Source organism: Lontra canadensis, unplaced genomic scaffold (genome assembly GCF_010015895.1).
Source record: "Lontra canadensis isolate GAN:19392208 unplaced genomic scaffold, GSC_riverotter_1.0 scaffold43, whole genome shotgun sequence".
NCBI classification, from domain to species: domain Eukaryota; kingdom Metazoa; phylum Chordata; class Mammalia; order Carnivora; family Mustelidae; genus Lontra; species Lontra canadensis.
Window position 1 is genome coordinate 13,224,210 of NW_022631037.1, and position 11,667 is coordinate 13,235,876.

Below are 11,667 nucleotides of genomic sequence, written 5' to 3' on the forward strand. Positions count from 1 at the left end.
AACCTGCAGTGCTCCCTTCTGCATCTTCAGCATATCTCCCTGGGCAGTTAACAAACAGTTAATGCTAGTGTTATCTTTTACTTTTTATTGAAATTTTATAAATTCCCATGGTTTAAAAATGTATGAGCAGCATAGATCAAAATTCTAAGCCAGCAAGTTTCAAAGTTTAGTTGAGCTTACTGTATTAGATTGTTTGGATCCTTTTTAACTCCTGCGGTCATTCCACGGCAAGCTAGAGGAGCGTTTGTACTTGGGGGATTTGGAGTGAAGATTCTGAGTAGATGACGCTTTTTAGTTTGTGAACATGGTGTTTGATAGAATAATAGTATGAATTTTATTAAATGAATCCTTAGAAGTTCTCAGAATTTCTGAGGTAAGAGTTGATCCTCATAAGGGACATTCTAGTCATTGAGGATCTGGGTAAATGAAAACCTGCTCAGATAGAATATGAAACCAAAGAATGTCACTAATTCATTTTATCATTTCCATTGGTAAAATAAAAGTTTTAAGTTTGAAAAAAAAATCCCTATAATGAGAAATGTTTTTCCTCTTTTGAACCTTCTTCATTCTGGTACTGCTCTCTGGGCGTTTCATTTTGCCTTTGAGTCATGGTTAATTCCGTGAGCTCTTTGAAAGCACTAACAATGGAGTCTCCACTTAGAGATGAGTTAGTTCCCTTGGTATTTCTCTTTCTGCTCCTGCTGCATCCTGTATACACATGTATACCCACCCAAACCTACATGTTGTTTTACTTGATACTCAGAATTTTGCCAGGATCCAGATATAAATTGACTCCCAGATATGCCACGTGTGGGCAGGGAAATCATTTGCAATTATTTTTGTTAAGGAAATGAGTATCTCACCAGTATGTCACGACAGTCTTTTTTTTTTTTTTTTTTTTTTTGACAGAGAGAGAGATCACAAATAGGCAGAGAGGCAAGTAGAGGGAGAGGGAGAAGCCGGCTCCCCACTGCGCAGAGAGCTTGATGTGGGGCTCAATCCCAGGACCCTGAGACCATGACCTGAGTTGAAGGCAGAGTCTCAACTCCCTGAGCCACCTAGGCGCCCAACAAAAGTCTTGAATATCATTCCCTTTACCTTTGATTGATACCGTGTGATAAAATTATATCTTCATCCTTGAATTTCAAAGTAGGTGGAAAGCTGGCCAAAATTATTCCAAAATAGCTGGTTACCTGTAATTCCATAAAAATTTGGGGGAAGGAGATTCCCCCAAATTTTTATTGGTTAAAACAATATGCTGGTTTTCTTCTTAAAAATATTAATTGGGGGCGCCTGAGTGGCTCAGTGGGTTGAGCCGCTGCCTTCAGCTCGTGTCATGATCTCAGGGTCCTGGGATCGAGTCCCGCATCGGGCTCTCTGCTCAGCAGGGAGCCTGCTTCCCCCACCCCCTTCCTCTCTCTCTGCCTACTTGTGATCTCTCTCTGTCAAATAAATAAATAAAAATCTTTAAAAAAAATATTAATTGAAGGGGTGCCTGGGTGGCTCAGTGGGTTAAAGCCTCTGCCTCAGGCTCGGGTCATGATCTCAGGGTTTTGGGATTGAGCCCCACATCGGGCTCTCTGCTCAGCAGGGAGCCTGCTTCCTCCTCTCTCTCTGCCTGCCTCTCTGCCTGCTTGTGATCTCTCTCTGTCAAATAAATAAATAAAATCTTTAAAAAATATATTAATTGAAAATTCCTACAAAAAATCAGTATTCACTGCAAAAAACAAAAGTAAAAATATACACAATTTCCACCTCTTCCCCCACCCCAACCCCCACCACCAAAACCAACCTAATCTTTCTACCTGGTGATAACTACTAATGACACTTGGGTACATTTCCTTCCTGATGGGGATCTTTCCTGGTCAAAAATATAAATCTGTATCATTTCTTTTTACTAGTTATACAGTATTTCACTATAAAGATATATCATACAAATTTGCTTAATTGGTTCTGCCTCATTAGATTGTTTTCAATATTTTGCTACTTAATGCTGCAAGGAGCACTTTGTATATTCATCTTAGGGTAAAATCTTTAAAGTTCATTTCTGGCTGTAAGAGTGATACCATTTAAAATTAGGTTAGGCTGAAAGTGATAGAGAACTCCCAACCACTGTAGCTGAAGCAAGATAAAATGTGTTTTTCTCACCTAAACAAGGTCGGTCTAGAGATAAGCACTCAGGGCTGGCGAGGCACTTACCAATCATCTGGAATCCAGGCGCCTTCTGTCTTCTTGCTTTCCATACTCACCCTGTGGCTTCCATCTCATGGCCCAAGATGGCGGCTTGAATGCAAAGCATCATACTCACATTTCAGCCTGCAGAAACGAAGAAAGGGGAGGAAAAGACTTCTCTCCGACCCTTTATTTTATTATTATTTTTAAAGTTTATTTATTTGAGAGAGAGAGAGCACATGCATGTGTAGGGAGGGGCAGAGGGAGAGAAACAGACTTCTCACTTAGCACAGAGCCTGACATGGGCCTCAATCCCATGTACCTAAGATCATGACCTAAGGGGAAAACCAAGAGTCAGATGCTTAACTGACTGAGCCACCCAGGTGTCCCTTTTTGACCCTTTAAAGACTCTCCTTGACATGCATTTGGCCAAAACTTAGTAACATGGTCATACTTAACTGGAAAATATTTCACAGGGACACCTGAGTGGCTCAGTGGGTTAAGCCTCTGCCTCCAGCTCAGGTCATGATCTCAGGGTCCTGGGATCAAGCCCCGCATCAGGCTCTTTGCTCAGCGGGGAGCCTGCTTCCTCCTCTCTCTCTCTGCTGGCCTCCCTGCCTACTTGTGATCTGTCTGTCAAATAAATAAATAAAATCTTAAAAAAAAAAAGAAAAGAAAATATTTCACAGGGCCCTGTGCCCTATGAAAAATAGGAGATTCCATTACTATATAAGAAGGGGAGAGCAGGGAGCATCTGGGTGGCTCAGTCGGTTTGCATGTTGGACCCTTGGTTTCCGCTCAGGTCATGATCTCAGGATCCTGGGCATGGCATCTGCTGGAAATTTTCTCTCTCCTCTCCCTCTGCCTCTGCCCCCCCCACCCAAATCTCTTGAAGGAAAAAAAAAAAAAAGGAAAGAGCAGATATCAGTGTATAACAGCAGTCCCTGTACAAAAGGTTAGCACATTTTCCATTTTTGGTACATTTTTGCCACCTTTTCCATCCCTTTATTAACAGTTTTTAATGTATAAGTTAATCTAACAACAGCCTAAGCCAATTTCCTGTTGGTTCTTGATAGAGAAGACACATAATTGGCTTATGTCTTCTATATAATTGAATGTAATTAAAGCCACCTCTAACTTCCCTTCCTTAGAGTAAGTAATTTTCCTTTCTAGTTGGATTTCCTTCGAGTTTCCAAATCCTATTCCATCCTTCTGAAATATTTTTTGTGTTCTATTGACATTGGTTTATTTTGGTCTCTAAGTTTCTACCCTTTTTTCTTAGTAAATCATAATTGTCTGAATTGAATTGAAATATAGTGATTTTCATCCTCTATTTTTATACATTTATTTCTTTATACACCAAGAGTAAAGCCCAATGCTGGATTCTTTTTAGCTTTTGTCATCCTTTTTTATTAAAAAGATGGCTATTTTATTTTTACTTATTTTTAAAGACTAGTCAGCTGAATCACAAAAATTGCTAGCAAAAATAATAAGGCAGATCCCAATGATTTGCATAGGGCCATTGAAAATAAAGACTAACAAAAAATAAAACTCCATTTAAACTGAGGGTATGTGGAACTGGGGGCTGTTATATGGAGTCCTCGAGATGTGTCATAGTGATAAAACATCACCCCAAAATAGGCTTTGGCAGGAGAATGGCAAGAAATTCTTCACTTTCCAGACAAGGACACCAAGGTCCAAGGAATTAAATGTCTTATCCAAGATTTTCAATGCTAGCATCCTGGCATGAAGCCAGTTAGAGGAATCACATGGGATCTTGTCCATTAATATGTTGGCCATAGTCATTTTTGCATGGCAATATAAAAGGAGCTGGAATTAAGTTATTTTTTTCTTTTCTGCGTTTCTGAGTTTTCCAAGCTCTGTATATGGAGCCTGTGTTACTTGTTTTATCAGAAAAAACATTAATAATATGCACTCTTATCTATTACGGTACCGTAAATGGAAGGATTGGAAAATAGTTTGGGTTTTATTTTATTTTTTTTTAAAGATTTTATTTATTTATTTGAGATGCACAGAGTGAGAGAGAGAGAGAAAGAGAGCGCGTGCTCAAGCAGAGGGTAGAGGCAGAGGGAGAGGGACAAGCAGACTCCCCACTGAGCAAGGAGCCTGATGCGGGACTCGATTCCAGGACACTGGAATCATGACCTGAGCCAAAGGCAGACGTTTAACCAACTGAGCCACACAGGCATCCCAATAGTTTGGGTTTTAATGAGTTTTAGCGTTTTAATGAGTATCATCATAAACTGAAAGATGGTCATAAATAAATGTATTCAACTATCTAGGCCTGTTGATAGTTCTGTCTGGGAAGTCACGAGGCAGAAGGAGCAAATGGCACAACCATTAATGGGCATCACCTCTTTTTCCCCCAGATCTTTTCCTGATCTCCTTTCAAAATAAGCCCTACCTCAAGGTTAATTTTTAGAAAGGAGTGAGATTCTGCTTTTTTTTGCCCTTCTGATTACATCAAGCTTCTGGCAGGTATACAACAAAACCCTGAGATAATGTGGATTCAGATACGAAGGGACTGGCTTTTGGCTCCCACCCTGTGAAGCTGACTCAAGCCCAGCTGGCAATATATTTAGTCCTATATTTTATATTTTATGATTGAATTATTCAGACTGCCCTTTTAGCATTATGATGGGAATTCTGGAAAGCATTTTTGTTTTAAAAATGAAGGCCAATGAGACATGGGCTGAGAGCAAATACCTACAGAAGACATACCTTATAAAAGACTGTTATCTGAAATATACAAAGAACTTCTAAAACTCAACTCTAAGAATACTAACAACCCGATTGAACAATGAACAACAAGACCTAAAGAGAGAGCTCATGGAGGAAGATACACAAATAGCAAGTAAGCAGATGAAAATATGCTCCACATCATTGTGTTGTCATCAAGGAATTGCAAATTTCAACAACCTTCCCAGGACACACCTATTAGAATGGCCCAAGTCCCAAACTCTGACAACACCAGATGCTGGTCGGTATGTGGAGCAGTAGGACCCGTGATTTATTGCTCGTGGGAAGGCAAAATGGTACAGCCATCCTGGAAAGCAGTTTGGTGATTTCTTACAAACCCGAACATATTCTTACCAGATGATCCAGGAATCATGCTCCCTGGTATTTACCCAAAGGAGCTGAAAGCTTATGTCACGCAAAAACCTGCACACGATGTTTATAGCAGCTTTATTCGTAACTGCCAAAGCTTGCAAGCAACCAAGATGTCTTTCGGTAGGTGAACAGATAAACTGTGGTACATCTAGTCAATGGAATAGTTTTCAGTGCTACAAAGAAATGAGCTATCAAACCGTGAAAAGACACAGAAAACTTAAATGCATACTGCCGAGTGAAAGAAGGGAGTCTGAAAAGGCAGCCTATTGTATGACTCCAATTATGTAACATGGGGGAAAGGCAAAAATGATGGAGACAGTGGAAGGACCAAGGATTGCCAAGGGTTGGGAAGGAGGGAGGATGGAAGAGGCAGAAAGGATTTTTAGGGTACTGAAAATATTTCGTATGATATTATCATGGTGGATACATAGGATGCATTTGTCAAAACCCGTAGAATGTACAACACCGAGAGTGTGTACAACACCTCATGTGAACTGTGGGCTTTGGGGGCAAGGATGTAGCTGTATAAGCCCATCCATTTTAAAAAGTGTACCACTCTGGTGGGGGAAGGCTGTGTGGGGGTGGGGCATGGGCACATGGGCACTATGACTTCCACTCAATTTTGCTGGGATCCTAAAACTGCTCCAAAAAATAGTCTATATGTAAAAAAAAATGTTAAGGCCAACACTGAGTCCTTATTTTTTTTAAGTTTTTTATTTTAATTCCAGTATAGTGAATATACAACTCAGCCTTTAATTTAGGAATTTTTTTTTTTTTCCAGTTAAAAAAACTAGATTCCAGGGGTGCCTGGGTGGCTTGGTTCGTTAGGCATCTGCCTTTGGCTCAGGTCATGATCCCAGAGTCCTGGGATTGAGCCCCACATCAGGGTCCCTGCTCAGAGGGGAGCCTGCTTCTTCTTCTCCCTCTGCCTGCCACTCCCCACTGCTTGTGCTCTCAATCTCTGTCAAATAAAATCTTAAGAAAAAAAGAAACAACTAGATTTCAGATGTTAAGCAGTCAGATTTTAAAAAAATGTATTCCGAATTGTGTGTGCTTGTAGGAATGTAGGTGAGAACTGTATTTGTCTTCCTGAGCAGAAAAATTAAATGTTTCAGAAATCTTTAAAAGATACTTGAAGAAAAATGTCTTTTTTCTGTTCTATTAAATACTTTTTATCAGACCTCACGAATGCAACACTAACGGCAATGTTTTGTTTTGTTTTTACTAACGGCTAGTATTAAAGAGAATTCATGTGAGCAGATTTGGCAGGACGGTCATTGCAAAACACTGGACAAGTAGAAAAAATACGTCCCTGTGGGAAAACCTAAGAAATTAATTTCCAGATGGTCAAAGTTCAGGCTTGACTCATTTGGACTGTTTTACAAATTGAAAACACTGAAGCTGGGAAAACTCAGAAAACTATAATTCTCATTAATTGACTGAAATTACTAAGTAAACAAGCCTGGGATCAAGGGTACTGGCTGGTTACTGAACAGAGCGCATTTCAAGCAGAAATGGGAGCTGTAATTTTTCCAGCAGGTGGCAGCAGAAAGCTGTATAAGATTTTACTACGTCTCTCCTCCCACCACTACCGCCCCCCCCCCCCCCAACCTCCCCACCCCCCTGGGCCTGGAAATCCCAAAGGTACATCAGTTGTCACAAAACACCTTCTTTTCACAGATGAGGAAACCGAGCTCCAGAAAGATTATCTGACCTTCCTAAGGCAAAACTGCATTAAAATTCCTTGAAACCTGTCAGGCTATACAGATTTCATTTGTAATTACGTTCCATGCCATGCAAACACATTTAATTAGATATAATAAAATATTTCACATGAAATATTAACTTTTGATAAAAAAGGCTTTGGAATATTTCTGGAACTCTCTTTTTTTTTTTTTTTAAGTTTTTATTTTCATTCCAGTTAGTTAACATACAGTATTACATTAGTTTCAGGTGTGCAATGTAGTGATCCAACACTTCCTTACAACACCCTGTGCTCATGCCAAAGGCACTCCTTAATCCCCATCACCCATCTAACCCATCCCTCCCTCCCATCTCCCCTCTGATAACCATCAGATTGCTGTCTATGATTAGAAGGCTGTTTCTTGCTTTGACTCTCTCTTATTTTTTTTCCTTTGCTTGTTTGTTTTGTTTCTTAAATTCCATCTATGAGTGAAATCATTTGGTATTTGTCTTTCTCTGTCTGACTTATTTGGCTTAACATTATACACTCTAGCTCCATCCGTGTCGTTGCAAATGGCAAGAGAACTCTATCTCTTTTTGATTAAAATCTTTTTAAAAAGCCATGTGAAAGCTTTCTGGTAGAAAGTGCACTGAGAGGGAGAAAGCACAGATTGGGGAAGCAGATTTGAATGTGATTCTTCCTCCATCCCATGTCTGCCGTCTAACCTTGAGTAAATTACTCGAGCTTTGTGTTTACTTATAAAATGAAGTAATAAGACAGGACTGTGCCATAGGACTGTGGCAAGGTTTAAATGAGATCTCACTTGTAATGTATTTGGCTGATCTTTAGCAGACATTCAGTGAATGTTATTTGCTTTTTCTACCCATGCCAGGGTACACAGAGATGGTAAGACTGACTACGTCATTACTAGGCCTGCCAGATAAAATACAGGACACCCAGTTATATTTTAATCTCAGATAAACAATAAACACTTTTTTTTTTCTTAGTGTAAATACGTCCCTGATTCTGTATGCTACATACTCATCCTAAAAAATCACTCGTTACTTATCTGAAATTAAAATTTAACTGGGTGTTCTGTATTTTTCCTTGCTAAATCTGGCAGCCTTGAGTTTTAAAATCTCCTGATTTATTACAAAATGAAGAAATGCCAAATCGGTGTTAAATTTGCACTCAATTTTTAAACACTTACATTTAATAAATTAGAATTCCAAGCAGAAACCACTTTGCCATATAAGTGCTGGTCCCAAGATAACGACAGGACTCATAACAACTGTTCATTCTCAGAACACCTACAGGAAGTGCAGCCTGATATGGAGACACACATTTAAAACAGCATAACAAATGTTTCCATCTTTCTTGTATGTCTTTGTGGCTGTATTGTAATCTCTTGTGGAGACCAGGTCAAAGAGCTAAGTTTGAGGTCTTTTAGGGCTGTGAGGGCTCAGCCAAACAGCCCTCTGACCCTCCCATGATAAGCCCTACTCACTTTCTGATAGAATAGAGATACTTGGTACTTTATCCTAGAAAAATGTTTCCTTTGTCAAATATGACAGGATCTTTTATGTGGTTGTATTTTCCGTGTTTTTTCTTTGTTGGTGTTGGGAAAAAGGCAGAGGAAGTTAATGGGCTGGACGCAGCCAAGGGACATAGTGGCCCAGTTTCCACCCTGTAAGAAACTGGAGCTGCAGCAGAACTTTAATACAGCCCAAAGGAGGGCGCGTTCTCCTTTTAACCGCCTGCATAAAGGAGAGTGCTCATTTATTAAGCTCTGAAGCTGTCCGTTCATCACATCACAAGACCATGGTGGTTATCCCATGGCACACAGAGGTGTTAGGGAAGATATAGCCTAGACAAATAGCCCAATGAAGTAGCTGGCCTCAGGGTTTGACACATGCCAGATTTACAAATAAAGCTGAACTTTATTTTTTTTCTCTCTCTCTCTCTCTTTTTTTTTTTTTTTTAAAGATTTTATTCATTTATTTGACACGGAGAGAGTGAGAGAGAGAAAGCCGGGGGGTGGGGCAGCAAAGGGAGAAGAAGCAGACTCTTGGCTGAGCAAGGAGCCTGATTCAGGACTGGACCCCAGAACCCCGGGATCATGACCCGAGCAGAAGGCAGATGCTTAACTGTCTGAGCCACTCAGGCGCCCCGGAAAGCCGAACTTTAAAAATCCACACCTATACTTAGGTATATTTGTAAAATACATGTGAGGAGTTAAGAATGGTGATGTAAGGGATTCCTGTGTCTGTCCCACCACTCAGTTTTAGAAAATAAAAACCAGCATGACCTCTGAAGTTCCCTAGGATCCCCTTCTAGGTCCCCTCCTTTCCCTCCCCACTCAGAGGTAACCATTATCCTGAATTTGTGCTTATATATCTACTTGCTTTTCATTATTGTTTTAGCACGCGTTTATATGTGCTTAAACTTTTAAGAGAAATACGGCATGCATACAAAATCATGCATGGAAACCTATGTTTCTTTAAAAAAGCAACAATAAAATGAACACTTGGGAATCTATTTCCAAGCCAAGAAAGAACATTATCACGTCCCAGAAGACTCATGTGTGTACCTCTCCAGCTGCATCTCCTGTTTTTATCCTAGACACTAGTATTACCTGGAATTTTGTGTTAACCATTTTTTATTATGGTGGAATATACGTTACATTTACCATTTTAACCATCTGTAAGCGTCCATTGCATTAAGTACATTCACACTGTTGTGCAACCATCACCATTACCCATCTCCAGAACTTTTTCGTCTTCTCAGCTGAAATTCTGTCCCCATTAAATATTAATTCTCCATTCCCCTCTCCTCTCAGCTCCTGGCAACCACCATTCTATTTTCTTTCTCTATGAATTTGACCACCATAGGTTCCTCATGTCATACTTCAGCATGCAGCTCCTAAGTGTACGGACATTTTCCTTCAAAAACACAATATATTATCACACCTGAAAAAAATAAATAATTAGTTGACTTCTTAATATTAAATCTATTACACCTTCCTGGGATAAATCCAACTTGGTAATAACCTATTACCTTTTTAAACACTGCTGACTTCGGTTTGTTAGTAGTTCACTTATCATATTTGCATCTATATTTGTGAGTGAACTTGGTATATCATATTCTTTCCCCATCCTGTCCTTGTACGGTTTGGGAATGTTGCTTTGGCATTTTCCTATGGATGTCCATTAAATTAAGCTTGGTGATTGCACTATTCAAATTTCATAAATACTTATGGATTTTTTTTTTTTTTTTGCCTGCTTGGTGTATTGGTCATTGAAGGGTGGTATTACTTACTATCTCCCATGATCATGGTAGATTTTCAGCCTCGACTTTTGGTCTGTCAGTTTCTGCAATGTATTTTTTTATCATTATATGTATAGTGATCTAATAATATTTTCACCTAATAGTATATATTTTTTCCTTTCAAGTACATTTTGTCTGGTACTTACAGAGTTATATCAGCTTTCTTTGACTTAGCATTCGCCTAGTGCATCTTTCCCATTCTTTTGATTTCAGTCTTTTTGTATCCTTATGTTAGGTGGGTTTTTTAATGAACTGGATAGAGCTGGGCTTTTCTCTACTCTGACAATCTTTTAATTTGTAGCATCTATTGCATGGCACATTGATAATAAATTATTTTTTCTTTATTTTATTATTTTTAAAAGTTTATTTATGTAATCACTACACCCGAAGTGGGGCTCGAACTCATGACTCTGAGATCAAGAGTCACATGCTTTCCTGACCGAGCCTGCCAGGTACCCCTAGTTTTCTCTTTTAAATTGTTGTCTACAGTTGACCCTCCAACAACGTGGGTTTGAACTATGTGATTCCACTTACACGCATTTTTTTTTCTTACAGTACAGTCCTGTAAATATTATTTTCTCTTCCTTATTATTTTCTTTCTTTCTTTCTCTCTCTCTCTCTTTCTTTCCCTTTTTAAGATTTTATTTATTCATTTGACAGAGAGAGACACAGCAAGAGAGGGACCACAAGCAGGGGGAGTGGGAGAGGGAGAAGCAGGCTTCCCAGCTAGCAGAGAGCCCGATGCAGGGCTCCATCCCAGTACCCTAGGACCATGACCCGAGGCAAAGGCAGACACCTAATTACTGAGCCAGGCACCCCTCATTATTTTCTTAATAATATTTTCTTTTCTCTAGTTTATTTTATTGTAAGGATACAGTATATAATACATATAAAAATAAGTTGGTTTTTTTTTTAAGCAACAAAAGTTTATTTCTTGGTCACATTATATGTCCAATGCCAGTTGCTCATTTAGTGACTCAGGGACCCTGGCAGGTGGAGGCGCCTTCTCAACACATCCTTCCACGACCATCACAGCAGAAGCGAGCACTGGATGGTCTCACGCTGGAAATTAAATATTCTAGCGTAGAAGTGACACAAGTAAAAAAAAAAAAAAGTGTTAATCGACTGTTTATGTTATCAATCAGGTTTCCAGTCAACAGTAGACTATTAGTAGTTGAGTTTTTGAGGAGTTTAAATTACACGTGGATTTTTGACTGCATGGGGAGGGGGTCAGCACCCCTAAGTCCTGTGTTGTTCAAGGGTCAACTGTATTTGGTTCACTTCATGTTTCTTCCTCTATTAGGATGGAAGCTACATATTCTATTCTTAGACTTCGAGTAGTTGATCTAAAA